The 12,086-nt window shown below is 45.6% G+C and overlaps 1 protein-coding gene across 1 annotated transcript in view; it reads right to left on the bottom strand.

Annotated features, from left to right (window-relative positions):
* CCDC136 (coiled-coil domain containing 136) overlaps nucleotides 1-12,086 on the bottom strand; it is a 49,136-nt gene that overhangs the window by 18,227 nt on the left and 18,823 nt on the right. The gene's annotated exons all lie outside the window — the stretch shown is intronic.

Raw genomic sequence — 12,086 nt, 5'->3', positions numbered from 1 at the left:
CTCTGACTGTTAGAAGGTTCTTCCTAATGTTTAGCCCAAAAGTCTTGATTTAATTTCAACCCGTTGGTTCTGGCCCGACCTCCTGGGGCAACAGAAAACAACCCAGCACCCTCCTCTCTATGACAGCCCTTCAAGTACTTAGAACATAAGAAAGGCCCTGCTGGATCACACCAAAGTCCATCAAGTCCAGCAGTCTGTTCCAGGGTGGGAGATGCCTGGAGATTTGATGGAGGAGGGACCTCAGCAGGGTACAATTATGGCATTACAGATTCCACCCTCCAAATAGGGTTGCCAGGTCCCTCTTAGCCACCGGCGGGAGGTTTTTGGGGCGTAGCCTGAAGAGGGCAGGGTTTGCGGAGGGCAGGGACTTCAATGCCATAGAGTCCAATGGCCAAAGCGTCCATTTTCTCCAGGGGACTGATCTCTGTCAGCTGGAGAACAGTTGTAATAGCAGGAGATCTCTGGCTGGTACCTGGAGGTTGGCAACCCTACTGGGAGGGGGACGGCTACTGGGAGGGGGAGATGGGAGCAGAGTTGGGGGTGCGGGGTGCCAACCTCCAGGTGTGGCCTGGAGCTCTCCTGGCATTACAACTGAACTCCAGATTAGAGATCCATTCCCTTGGAGAAACTGGCAGCTTTGGAAGGCAAACTGTAAAGCATTATCCCCTGCTGGAGTCCCTAGGGTTGCCAACTCCAGGCTGGGAAATGCCTGGAGAGTTGTGTGGGGTGGGTGGGTGGGGGGAGATAGCCTGGGGAGGGCAGTGGGCTACAATACCCTAAACTACACCCTCCAAAGCAGCCCTTTTCTCCAGGGGAACCGATCTCTGCCGTCTGGAGGTCAGTTGTAATTCCAGGCCCCACCTGGAGGTTGGCGTAGGGTCGCCAGCTCCAGGTTGGGAAATACCTGGAGGTTTTTGGGGCGGAGCCTGAGGAAGGTGGGGTTTGGGGGAGGGGCTTCAATGCCATAGAGTCCAATGGCCACAGCGGCCCTTTTCTCCAGGGGAACTGATCTCTATCGGCTGGAGATGAGTTGAATCAGCAGGGGATCGCCAGCCATCGCCTGGAGGTTGGCAACCCTAGGTTGGCAACCCTACTCCCCTCCCCAAACCCCAATGTCCGCAGGCTCTGCGCCCCCCCCCCCCATAAATCTCCAGGAAGTGCCCAAGCCGGAGCCAGGCACCCTAGGACTTTGGGCGCTGTGCAGCCCCGGTGGCGGTTGCCAGGGCCCGGTTGCCGTGGCGATGCCCCTGCCCGCTCGGGCTCCCTCCAAGGCCGTCCCCCCCCCAGCACTCACTGCCCATAGAAGAGGAGGGTCTCAGGTCCATGGCTGTGGCCGGTGGAGGGGGGGGTCCTGGCGGCAGAACCCCCCGGCCGCTGGCCTGGGCTCTTAAAGCGGCGGTGCCTGCCGGGCAAGGCCGAAGCCTGCTCCCGCCAACTGCCACGCCTTGGCGTGACTCCGAGCGAGGGTTGCCCGCTGCGGGTTGGGGGATACCTGCAGCTTTTGGGGGGGTGGGGCCTGAGGCGGGTGGGGTTCGGGGAGGGGCTTCGATGCCATAGAGTCCAATGGCCAAAGTGGCCACTTTCTCTATCGGCTGGAGATCAGTTGCAACAGTGGGAGATCTCCAGTTAGTACCTGGAGGTTGGCAACCCTGTGTGCGCTGGGGTCGGGTCTGGTCTCTACCCATGCCCATTGCCTCCGGAGCAGGCCTGGCTTAAGCCCCCCCCCCCCCGGAAGCCAGGCCTGCTCCGGAGGCAATGGGCATGGGTAGAGACCAGACCCGACCCCAGCGCACGCAGGCAGCCTGCAACCGCAGCAGGGAAAGCGGCCCCCTTACCCATGAGGCGGCCCGGTGTGTGCGGCCTATGCGCTCCCCGGGGCGGCCATGTGCAGGAGCCCCCGTGGAACCAGGAAGGGAGCCGGAGGAAGGCAGGGCTGGGGGCAGGGAGGAGGGCCGAGGGCTGCCCCACGGCGGGCTGGGAAATCCCAGGAAATGCAACCTCCGGGCTCCCGCGAGCCTTCAGCGTCTCCGGGGTTTGGTCTGCTGCTTTGAGCACGGAGCAGCTTTCTGCAAGTTGTTGCAAGACTCTGAAATGCCTGGAATCGTTATATGCTATGGGGGATGTATTCTTTGATTTGAAATATATCCTTTGTCATCCATAAAGTATAATCTGCACTTATGAATATGCCCTACTCAGTGTATAAGAGTTGGCGTCTGTTATAAAGTCACACCAAGCACCTATACATGTTAGCGGGCCTCAAACCTAAAGGGGCCACGTTTTACCCTCTAGTTAGAAGTTAATTGGAGAATTAATTAATTAGAGTTAATTAGAGAATTAATTAGAGAATTTGAGAAGTTAATTAGAGAATTAAAGTCACACCAAGCACCTATAGATGTTAGCGGGCCTCAAACCAAAAGGGGCCACATTTTACCCTCTAGTTAGAAGTTAATTGGAGAATTAATTAATTAGAGTTAATTAGAGAATTAATTAGAGAATTTGAGAAGTTAATTAGAGAATTAGAGAATTAAAGTCACACCAAGCACCTTTAGATGTTAGCAGGCCTCAAACCTAAAGGGGCCACCTTTTACCCTCTAGTTAGAAGTTAATTGGAGAATTAATTAATTAAAGTTAATTAGAGAATTAATTAGAGAATTAGAGAAGTTAATTAGAGAATTAAAGTCACACCAAGCACCTATAGATGTTAGCGGGCCTCAAACCTAAAGGGGCCACGTTTTACCCTCTAGTTAGAAGTTAATTAAAGAATTAATTAGAGAATTAGAGAAGTTAATTAGAGAATTAAAGTCACACCAAGCACCTATAGATGTTAGCGGGCCTCAAACCTAAAGGGGCCACGTTTTACCCTCTAGTTAGAAGTTAATTAAAGAATTAATTAGAGAATTTGAGAAGTTAATTAGAGAATTAGAGAATTAAAGTCACACCAAGCACCTATAGATGTTAGCGGGCCTCAAACCTAAAGGGGCCACGTTTTACCCTCTAGTTAGAAGTTAATTGGAGAATTAATTAATTAGAGTTAATTAGAGAATTAATTAGAGAATTAGAGAAGTTAATTAGAGAATCAGAGAATTAAAGTCACACCAAACACCTATAGATGTTAGCAGGCCTCAAACCTAAAGGGGCCACGTTTTACCCTCTAGTTAGAAGTTAATTGGAGAATTAATTAATTAGAGTTAATTAGAGAATTAATTAGAGAATTAGATAAGTTAATTAGAGAATTAAAGTCACACCAAGCACCTATAGATGTTAGCGGGCCTCAAACCTAAAGGGGCCATGTTTTACCCTCTAGTTAGAAGTTAATTGGAGAATTAATTAATTAGAGTTAATTAGAGAATTAATTAGAGAATTAGAGAATTAAAGTCACACCAAGCACCTATAGATGTTAGAAGCCTCAAACCTAAAGGGGCCACGCTTTACCCTCTAGTTAGAAGTTAATTAGAGAATTAATTAATTAGAGTTAATTAGAGAATTAATTAGAGAATTAGAGAAGTTAATCAGAGAATTAAAGTCACACCAAGCACCTATAGATGTTAGCAGGCCTCAAACCTAAAGGGGCCACGTTTTACCCTCTAGTTAGAAGTTAATTGGAGAATTAATTAGAGTTAATTAGAGAATTAATTAGAAAAGTTAATTAGAGAATTAGAGAATTAAAGTCACACCAAGCACCTATAGATGTTAGCAGGCCTCAAACCTAAAGGGGCCACGTTTTACCCTCTAGTTAGAAGTTAATTAGAGAAGCTATAGACCAGGGGTGGGGAACCTTTTTCCTGCCAAGGGCCATTTGCACATTTATGACATCATTCAGGGGCCATACCAGGTGTAGATCTCCCGGTGGGGGGGAAGAGGCTAGGGTTGCCAGGTCTCCAGCCACCACCTGGAGGTTGGCAACCCCAGGGGAGGCCACACAGAGAAGGCCTGCAGGGTGCCCCCACTCCCCCCTCCCAGGCGGAAGGGCAGCCAGCAGTGGGCCCGAGCAAACGAGGTGCCAGGGGGGCACAGCCCACAGTCAATCGGCAAGGGAGGAAGGAAAACAGAGAAAGAGGAAAAGGGAGGGAGAAAGGGAGAAAGAAATGGAGAGGGAGAAAGAAAGAAAAGGACGAAGGGAGACAAAGAAAAGGGCGGGGGGAGACAAAGAAAGAGACAGAAAAAGAGAGAGAAAGAGAGGGAGAGAAAGGAGAAAGAGTGACAGAAAAAGAGGAAGAAAAGAGAGAAAAGCCCTCCCCCCACACACACAGACCCGCGCACGCTGGCCCCGCGCGACCGGGCCCCAGCCTCCCCTGTCCACACACACACACACACGGCGGCGCACAGAGCCCCGCGTGACAGGGCCCAGTCTTCATGCCCTCTCCTCCCCAGAGTCCACAAAAGGGCCCCCCGAAGCCCGATCGGCTCCTGCATTCATGCTCTGCCGCAGGGATCCACCAGCCTCTTTCCCCCACCCTCTCGCTGCTCAACAGCCGACAGTCGGCGAGAGGAGGTCCAAAGGGCGCCGCAGCATCGCTGTAAGCCATGGCGCCAGGAACACTCTCTGGGAGGGCCACCCTGCGCCCCGCCTCTGCAGCAGGGCCCCGGAGCTCCCGAGGGCCACAAAAAATGTCCTCGGGGGCCGCATACGGCCCCCAGGCCTGAGGTTCCCCACCCCTGCTATAGACGATCTTAGTATGCTCTCATAACCTGGCTCCCCACTCATAAGGGCCAGCTAGGAAAACTCCCTTCGTTAGTTTTGGCAGCTGCCAGGGTCTAAGATAAGAAGAACTGTAGTAATTTAGGATCAAATCGAGAAGCACCTGACCACGAGGGTCTTCACTGCTCATTAGTGAGAATGAGATCACCACTTCTATGTAACGCCTCCGATTCTCTAATAGGGTATTCAAATCCTTAAATATCTATTATTGGTTATATGTATTGACGCCATGTATGACGTCTTTGAACCTCCCATTACCAAAGATTATATCCGTGCTTGCACTCCTTTGATGTTTGTGTGAATTGTCCTGCGCTTTAGGCCATTTTCACCAGGCGTTTTGTGTACTGGCCAATAAAACAAACTGCTTTGAATCTTCAACCTCCTGCTGTTTTATTGTTATTGGGTATTGATACAAGAAGACAGGCTTAACAACTCCAGCACCTCGTTGCGTTTCTCTCATAAGGAACTTTACTCCAGACATAACCGCGAGTTTAAAAGTTTTATTTAAGAAAGCCAGCGAGTTCAGTGGGTCCGTTGAGACATAAGGCTAGAATGCAGACATGGGGAAACACCAGTACATTTAAAGGATTCATACAATAGGATTGATTACTTTCAGGACACAATACAAAAGGGCCGAGTTGAGGCAGAGTTGCCTTTTTTTTTTAAATAAATGTTTTTATTAATTTTTGATAATAAATAAGGGTACAGGAAAAAAAAAGAAAAGGGAACAAGGGAAGAAAAAAAATTACAATTTGTTTTGCATTGATATGCCTGATACTGCCCCCTTGTAGAATATCATAATACATAATACATAGATTTACTAAAAGCGCGGGTTTAATCTCCTATTTAAATTTGCAGTATTTCTTAAAGTTTAGTTGTTGTTTTTGGTTTTAATATATTCATAAAAGGCTTTCCATTTGTCTCTATTTTGTTTTTGAGTATCCTTTTGTAATATTTCGGTTAATTGTGCCATTGTAATCTATTCGTACGCTTTGTCAATCCAGGTCTCGATTTTTGGTATTCTGTTTGTTTTCCATAAAGATGCTAAAACTACTCTTGCGGCTGTGGTTAAATATTTTAATATTTCCTGTTGGTCCTTATTAAGGTTGTCTGGAGTTTTACTCAGTAGAAATAGTTTGGGATCATATGTAATATTTTGTCCAATGATTCCTTCTATGTTTTTATATATTTTCTTCCAGAATTTCTGGACTGATTTACACGCCCACCAGCAATGATAAAAGGTGCCTCGAGGCAGAGTTGCCTTGATGGTTTCGGTATAAGGAAACAATACAGAAGGTAACAGCGGGTAACTATTCACAGGAAAAACCATACATGAAACTAATGTGTGAAATAGCTAGGTGATTGCCAGGGCTCCCAGGCATTGTTCTGCGGGACCTGGTAACTCAGTAACGATTAGCAGGGCAGGTCTCCATTGAGGTGTAGATGCCGGGGGTGGGGGAGAGGGAATGGGCAGAGGCTGAAAGCCAGGAAGCCTTAGCTGACAGTAGTCCACCCACAACCTTGTAGTGAAGAGGCCAGAGTACAGCCATCTTGGGTTAAAGGTTAAATTAGCACAACCTCAGCACTTTCCGTCTTTGTTCCTTTTGCTTGCTGGTCGGCATGCTTATCTAAAATGTAGTGAAGTGCCTTATTAACTTCATTTATGGGGAAAACATATATTCTTTCACATATATGTGTGTGTGTGTGTGTGTGTGTGTGTGTGTGTGTGTGTGTTAAGTGCCGTCAAGTCGCTTCCGACTCATGGCGACCCTATGAATGAAAGTCCTCCAAAATGTCCTATCTTTGACAGCCTTGCTCAGATCTTGCAAATTGAAGGCTGTGGCTTCCTTTATTGAGTCAATCCATCTCTTGTTGGGTCTTCCTCTTTTCCTGCTGCCCTCAACTTTTCCTATCATGACGGTCTTTTCCAGTGACTCTTGCCATCTCATGATGTGACCAAAATACGACAGCCTCAGTTTAGTCATTTTAGCTTCTAGGGTCAGTTCAGGCTTGATTTGATCTATAACCCACTGATTTGTTTTTTTGGCAGTCCACGGAATCCATAACACTCTCCTCCAACACCACGTTTCAAAGGAATCTATTTTCTTCCTATCAGCTTTCTTCACTGTCCAGCTTTCACACCCATACATAGTAATAGGGAATATGATGGCATGAATTAATCTAGTCTTGGTGGCCAGAGTCACATCCTTACACTTCAGAATATTTTCTAGCTCCTTCATGGCTGCCCTTCCCAGTCTCAATCTCCTTCTGATTTCTTGGCTGCAGTCTCCCTTTTGGTTGATGGTGGAGCCAAGGAATAGAAAGTCTTGAACAATTTCAATTTTCTCATTGTCAACCTTAAAGTTGTGTAATTCTCCTGTAGTCATTACTTTTGTTTTCTTGATGTTCAGTTGTAGTCCTGCTTTGGCACTTTCTCTTTTAACTTTCAGCAATAGTTGTTTCAAATCACTATTTTCTGCCAATAATGTAGTGTCATCAGCATATCTCAAATTATTAATGTTCCTCCCTCCTATTTTCACTCCACCTTCATCTAAATCTAATCCAGCTTTCCTAATTATATGTTCTGCATATAGATTGAAGAGATAGGGAGATAAAATACATCCTTGTCTGACACCTTTGCCAATTGGAAACCATTCCGTTTCTCCATATTCTGTTCTAACTGAGGCCTCTTGTCCAGAGTACAGGTTGCGCATCAAAACGATCAGATGTAGTGGCATACCCATTTCCTTTAAAACCAACCATAGCTTTTTGTGATCTACACAGTCAAAAGCTTTGCTGTAATCTACGAAACACAAGCCGATTTTCTTCTGAAATACTCTCGTACGCTCCAGTAACCAGCGTATATTTGCAATATGATCTCTAGTGCCTCTTCCTTTTCTGAAACCAGCTTGAACATCAGGCATTTCTCATTCCATATATGGTAACAGCCTTTGCTGTAAGATTTTGAGCATCACTTTACTTGCATGAGAAATTAATGCAATGGTCCGATAGTTGTTGCAATCTTTGATGTCTCCTTTCTTGGGAATTGGAATGTAAATGGATTGTTTCCAGTCTGTGGGCCATTGTTTTGTTTTCCATATCTGTTGGCATATTCTTGTCAAGATTTTGATGGACTCTGTTTCTGTGGCTTGGAATAGCTCTATTGATATCCCATCTGCTCCTGGTGATTTGTTCTCCCGATTGCTCTCAATGCAGCTTTCACTTCACTTTCTAAAACTGTAGGTTCTTCTTCAAAAGATTCTTCTTGGAAAGAATCTTTTATCCTTTCATCTCTTCTGTATAGTTCTTCAGTGTATTGTTCCCACCTTTTCTTTATTTTGTCCTGTTCAGTTAATGTATTTCCATGCTGATCTTTCAGCATGCCTAACCGTGCTTTAAATTTCCCTTTGATTTCTTGGATCTTGTGGAATAGATCCCTTGTTCTTCCTTTTTTGTTGTTCTCTTCTATTTCTTTGCACTGGTTATTATAATAGGTCTCTTTGTCTCTACGTGCTAGTCGCTGGAACGTTGCACTTAGACTTTTGATTCTATTTCTGTCACCCTCTACTTTTGCTTCTCGTCTATCTCTGGCAATTTTAAGAGTTTCCTCAGACATCCATCGAGGTTTTTCTTTTCTTTTGGCTACAGGAATAGTCTTTGCACATTCTTCCTTGATAATATCTCTAGTTTCCACCCATAGTTCTTCAGGTTTACATTCACTTGAACTTAGTAATGCAAATCTGTTCCTTACATGGTCTTTAAACTCTTCCGGAATATTGCTTAGATTGTATTTTGGTGCTATGAAAGTTTTGGTGTTTTTCTTAAGCTTTATCTTTATTTTCGATGTTAGCAATTCATGATCTGTACCGCAGTCGGCTCCTGGTCTTGTTTTGGCTGAGAGAATAGAGCTTCTCCATCTTCTGCTTCCAATTATATAATCTATTTGATTTCTATACTGGCCGTATGGTGATGTCCATGTATACAATCGTCTATTTGGTTGCCTGAAACATGTGTTTGCAATGAACAGATTGTTGTCTTCACAGAATTCTACGAGGCGTTCTCCTGCTTCATTCCGTGCTCCTAGCCCAAATCTGCCAACAACATTTGATTCTGCTTTGTTTCCTACTTTTGCGTTCCAATCACCTGTGATTATCAGCATATCTTGTTTAGGTGTGTGATCAATTACTTCCTGAACACTGGCATAAAAACTTTCAATTTCTTCCTCATCAGCATCTGTAGTTGGGGCATAAACTTGAAGGATGCTTATGTTGATAGGCTTTCCCTGAAGTCTGATTGATATTATTCGGTCAGACTTTGCATTATAGCTCCTGACTGCCTTTGCTACATCTTGCCTCACTATTAAAGCAACTCCGTTTCTTCTCTTTTTGTCATTCCCTGAATAAAACACCTTGTAATTTTCTGATTGAAAATGTCCTAATCCAGTCCACTTTAATTCACTTATTCCCAGGACTGAAATGTCCATACGTTCCATTTCTTGTTTAACAATTTCAAGCTTACCCTGATTCATGCTTCTCACATTCCATGTTCCTATTTTATGCGTCGAACAGCTTCGGACTTTCCTTTTGCATCTATTCATGTCAACCACTGAACGTCCTTTCGGCTTTAGTCCAATCGCATCATTAAGAACAGCGCTACTCGTACTTGTCCTCTGCTCTACCCCAATAGCAGATTGAGTGCCATCCGACCTGGGGGTCCCATCTTCCAGCACTATATCTTTTTTCATTTTGGATTGTCTCATCATAGGGTTTTCAAGGTAAAGGTTGGTCAGAAGTGGTTTACCAGTGCCTTCTTCTGCGCAGTGCTAACCAGAGTTAGCCGTAGTGGCACTGCCGTTGTCTACGAAAGATCTTCCGCCAGTGTCACCTTCCACTACTGCTGCTGCCCAGTAGCTAACCTTCAGGGATTCCTCTACCCCCATCCCCATTGGAACTGCCTGTTCTCTTCTGCGGATGTGGCCATTGATCCCTTAAGGGGGTGGATGCATCTTTGTCTGGTGTCTCAGCTGTGACCATTCCGTCTTGAGTGACTCTGCTAGGAGTTTAGTCTCTTGATAGAGTCTAGACCCCTTACGGTATTGCTCTCAGCTTCCCTGACACTCACAAACCCCCTCACCACGTTAAGGTGTGCATCACATATATATATATATATTCACATAGCATGAGACCCACATATATATTCTTATATACAGATCTAGAATCACTATGCAGTAGAAATCTTTGGTCAAGAGATTCAGTAGTGAATATCTGGGTCAGTTTGCAAGTCAGCTGCAAGTGAGATCATTCTCACTTGGTACAGGCAGGCTCCTTAATTAAGCCTAGAAGCTTTGATTTAAGAAATGTCATCCTGGAATGTTAACTTTCGATTCCTCATTACCAGCTAAAAGTAAACGCCTTCAGATCATTCGCATAGGACATGCAAATGAGAGCACCTACGACTCTATTATGTATTGGCTCTAATATTCTACGTAATTGTACTTAGTGCTGTCTGTCTTAATGATTATAAAACCTAATGTCTCCATTTGTTTGAGACATTGTGGAAGACCTCTGACATTTTTAAGAGCTTCCTCCACGCGCCTTGCTGTCTTTTATTGGCCAATAAAAGAACTAATTGATGAAATAACCTCTCTCTGAATTACTGTTTGGACTGGAAGCAATTTAGGGCACTACAGTAGCAAGTGTAGAGAAAAACACACAGTGTGCTGGGAGCTGCACATGGTAGAATGCACAGAAGAAGAGTTGGTTTTTATATGCCAACTTCCTCTACCACTTAAGGCAGAATCAAACTGGCTTACAACCACCTTCCCTTTCCCTCCCCACAGCAGACACCCTATGAGGCAGGTGGGGCTGAGAGAGCTGTGACTTGCCCAAGGTCACCCAGCTGGCTTCATGTGTAGCCTCGGCCGCTCATGTGGAGGAGTGGGGAATCAAACCCGGTTCTCCAGATCAGAGTCCACTGCTCCAAACCACCGCTCTTAACCACTGCACCACACTGGCTCTCAGGCCATAGGTGTGTAGGGTTGTCAGGTCCCTCCGGCCAAAGGCGGGGTATGGGGGCATAAAGTGGCCAGATCCAGGTTAAGAAACAGGTTGGAGATTTGGGAGTGGAGCCTGGGGAGGGCAGGGACCTCAGTGGGGTACAGTGAGGAGAGGGTTTGGGGAGGGGAGGGCCCTCAGCAGTGTATAATGTTATAGAGCATGGTGTCGGCCCTTTGAGAGCTCTTACCTGGCCCGCGAGTAGGGTTGCCAACCTCCAGGTAGGCACACAAAAATTAGCAAGCTGTAAATAAGATAGCAAACGAAGAAACAGCTTCAAACTGCAAAACAATACAAGTTTGTATTAAACAACAAATAATCATGCACCATATATATGGTACAACAAACATGTCCATGCAAACTTGTATTGTTTTGCAGTTTGAAGCTGTTTCTTTGTTTGCTAACCTCCAGGTAGGAGCTGGAGATCTCCCGCTATTACAGCTGATCTCTAGCCAATAGAGATCAGTTCCCCTGGAGAAAAATGGCCGCTTTGGCCATTGGACTCTATGGCATTGAAATCCCTCCCCTCCCCAAACCCCGCCCTCCTCAGGCTCCACCCCAAAAACGTCCGGCCGGTAGTGAAGAGGGACCTGGCAACCCTACCCACGAGCCAGCAGAGGCAGCCCCCCCCACTCCCGAGGTGTCAATGATCAAAGACTGTTAAATAAAAGAAAATACTGTAAGAGTGTTATTGTTTTAAGCATGTTTGTATTTTAAGTACACAATAAAGTAAAAAAATAACATCATTAATTGGCTTTGCCTGTGTCTTCTATAAAGTTTGTATCTCCAGTACCTGGCATTAAATTTTATGGTACACATGGCCCGGCCTGGCCAAAAAAAATAAAGTGACATTTATGTCATATCCGGCCCTCGTAACAAATGAATTTGACACCCCTGGCATAGAGTAACTGATCTCTGTAGTCTGGAGACTAGTTGTAATCCTGGGAGATCTCCAGGCCCCACCTGAAGTTTGGCAACCCTACGGTCATGGGGTTTCTCAGCACACCTGGTGCCGATGTGCGCGCATTGTGAGTGGCATCCTGCTTAGGGATGAATATGAAAAAGGGCCACTCAGACGCCAGAGGTGGCACGTCATCTCCCAGGTCAAGCAGCGTCACCTCTTTGGAGAGAAATCCAAAATCAGGTACAAAAGTCCTCACAAAGTACTGAGCACTAGGAGCTCTAAGCCTTCACCCATCCTGGGGGCCAAGTAAACCAAGTAAACCAAAGATCCACTGAAAGGTTTCAACAAAAACGGGATCCTTATTTTGTATATGTTTCATAAAGATTGCATAAATAGAAACTGTTATGTTATAAGATACTACCGGATTTAG

The sequence above is a fragment of the Euleptes europaea genome, chromosome 3 (genome assembly GCF_029931775.1).
Source record: "Euleptes europaea isolate rEulEur1 chromosome 3, rEulEur1.hap1, whole genome shotgun sequence".
In the NCBI taxonomy this organism is placed as follows: Eukaryota; Metazoa; Chordata; class Lepidosauria; order Squamata; family Sphaerodactylidae; genus Euleptes; species Euleptes europaea.
Note: the sequence above shows the minus strand (reverse complement) of the source record. Positions and strands in the feature narration are given on the sequence as shown.